The 2952-nt window shown below is 42.8% G+C and overlaps 1 pseudogene; it reads right to left on the minus strand.

Annotated features, from left to right (window-relative positions):
• Nucleotides 1-1372: 1372 nt before the first annotated feature.
• On the minus strand, nt 1373-2459 carry LOC143433875 (TD and POZ domain-containing protein 1-like; annotated as a pseudogene).
• Between the last annotated feature and the right edge of the window lie 493 nt (nt 2460-2952).

Below are 2952 nucleotides of genomic sequence, written 5' to 3' on the forward strand. Positions count from 1 at the left end.
AAGAGCAAAGAGTGGGGGGATGGAGGTTAGAAAGAGAAGATCTGTGGGATCCACAGGATATGTGAAGAATGGGCAGTGAAGACTTCCATAGGTAGTGTGTGACAGAGGTGAGGTTGAGATAGTGGGATTGGGTCTGAAGTAGGAGAAGATCTGTTACCAATCTACCTGGTATGCTGGCAGTCATGGCCTGGATCTATGGGTCTCAACCTGTGGGTTCCTATTCTCTTCGACCCTCTAATGACACATTCATATGGGTTGAATATCAGATAGCCTTTATATCAGCTCTCTATACCATGGTTCATAAAAGTAGCAATATTGTAGTTGTTGAGTTGCCACAAGTACTTTAATGGTTTTGGTTGATAATGACATGAAGAACTGTGTTAAGAGGGCACAGCATTAGGAAGTTTGAGATCTACTGGATTGGGGAGTATGAATTTACAATGAATCAATCCCTGGTAGTTTTTTTAAACACATAAAATATTTTTGCATGCTTTCAACCACAAACGTACCTCTCCCAGGAAGAGTAGACTCCCTCCACTTTGGTCTACTCTTCTCAGTTGTCATAGAGCATGATGATGGAATGCTCATTTGCCAAAAATAAATTCCAAGAAGAAAGACCAGGTGTTTCTAATACTGATAGGACAGAGAGGGGTCTGTACAAACATCCACAGCTTAGCTTGGCTGATTGGACTACACATGACTATTCTGAAAATAAACATCTCTGGAAACCACAGACTAATTTCAAAAGTTTACTTCTATTATATTTTATTAGGTTAAGGTTTTGTCTACAGAGCTGTTTGTGGCCCAGGAGACCAGAGGAGGGCCTCAGGTCCTCCGGATCACCAGTTACAGGTGGTTGAAAACTTTCCTGTGTGTGCTGGAAACTGAACAAGAGTTCTCTGAGAGAGCAGTAATTGCTTTTGTAGCTGAGTTCTGAGTCCTTAAACAGAAAGTCTTCATTGTCTTTTCTTCTTTGATAGGTAAACATTCAAGTTTTGTTTCTCTTATCCTCTGGGCCCAGGTCATCTCTTCTACTCAGTCCAATGCAGACATGTTTCTCTGAAGAAACTCTGTTGGGCTGTGCTTAGGGCCAGCACCTAAATTGAATCCTGGTTTCCTAGACACCAGAAAAAATCAAACAAGAAAGTCAACAGGGTAGATGTCAAGAAGAGAGTCCCAGACTCCAGTGTTGCTTTCCCCCCACCCACCATTTGAACATATTACAGGTGTTGTTAATCCTGAGCCACTATGCTGCCTTTCCCCAATTCACTGTAAATGTGCCAGCAATATTGCACTCTAACCAGAATTCATTGTCAACAATGCTAGTTGTTGCTGTTGGAAGACAGGTGTAGGTCATAGCTAACAAGCCCACTCACTTTAGGCATTTGAATGAAGGCTGCAAGAAAGAACACTGCAGAAATCATGAAGTGGAATGCTTCAGCCATGAAGTAAGAATAAGACTCCACCGTTGATTTCTACTCCAAGGTCTCAGAGATGTGAGAAGCATGAAGTGCAGTGAACTTTAGGGCCTGAGTCTTCAGCTGCTCTGTGCTGTGAAGGTCAGCCAGGATGAGAGTGTGTGCAGCATTCTCCACAGAGAGGTTCCTGCAGAGTGCATCCTCACACATGACCTTCGGGCCTCTAAGCCATACCTGTCAGCAGCTGCCAGCACACCAGTGGCCAGAAAGTGTCTGTGGAAGTGTGGTGCCTTCCTGGGGTAGATGAAGCCCATCATCTCCTTGAAGACTTAGGGATCCAGGTCATAGATCTCAATGTGGTTCATTAGTGCTCTCTTTCATTTCATATTCAAACATGGCTCTGAAAACTGGAGAGCAAGCTGCTAGGATGGTCTTGTGAGCCCTAAATTCATGTCTACCTACCAACAGGCAGCAGTCTGTGAACAAGGAATTCTCCCACAGGTCCCCTAGGTCATCTGTCAACACATGCCTTGGATCCTGGATTGTAGGTGTCATGTTCTATCCAGGAATGCTGAAGAAGGCTTCTACTATGTCCACCTTGCAGCAGAGGATGAGCTGGTCTTCAGGGAGAAGCCAATATCGATGAGAGAGGAGAAAATCTCAAAGGATTAACTTTTTAAATCCCCAGTGTTGGTTTTTCAGAAAGCTTACCACAGTGGGTCTCTTCATATTCTGATATTTCTCTCCTTGGGCATTTATTATCCACAACTGGAACTTTGCCCAAACTGGGATCTCTGGACAGCTGAGCAACACCAGGTAAACTGACAGGTAATCTTTCCTTTCTTTGTCACCCCTGTTTGGAAGTACTCTCAAACACCATGCTACTTTGTCTTTGTACTCTATTGAGAACACTGGACTTGTAATCCTTTTCTAAATTCCCTCCATGCATAATGAAAAGTTAATAATGGTCCACTCGTAGCAGAATTTCTGAACAGTGATATGGGCATAGCCCCAGGTTGTGTCTTCCAGATCCCCTGACATTTCTGCTGGAGTTATTTTTGAGGTTAAATTTTATCTGAGAAGTATAAGTTACTTACTCTTCACCCTGTAGGATACAATTATAGATACTCCTTAGATTTTAGTTTCAGTTTCTCCTAAACAGGCCATTCTATGGTGCTGTTTTTCTATGCAATTTTTGCTCTAGGCTTCAATATTTGTTTTACAGGAAACAGGAAACAATGCAGACCCATAGTCACTCTAAATCTGTCTCTCTCTCTCTCTCTCTCTCTCTCTCTCTCTCTCTCTCTCTCTCTCTCTCTCTCTCTCTGTATGTCTGTGTGTATCTCCCTCCCTCCCTTCATCCCAACAATAGAAGAGTTTGGAAAATTTTGTACATTCTCATTTCATGTGTGTGTTGGGAACCAACTTCTAGCAGAAAGTGGCTATCATCTTTGCAGACATCTGAAACCATATACCCTGACAAGAAACTTGTTTTTCAACAGCCTACAACAGCTGAGCACACTCTGATAAATAT

The sequence above is a fragment of the Arvicanthis niloticus genome, unplaced genomic scaffold (assembly GCF_011762505.2).
Source record: "Arvicanthis niloticus isolate mArvNil1 unplaced genomic scaffold, mArvNil1.pat.X pat_scaffold_70_arrow_ctg1, whole genome shotgun sequence".
NCBI lineage: Eukaryota > Metazoa > Chordata > Mammalia > Rodentia > Muridae > Arvicanthis > Arvicanthis niloticus.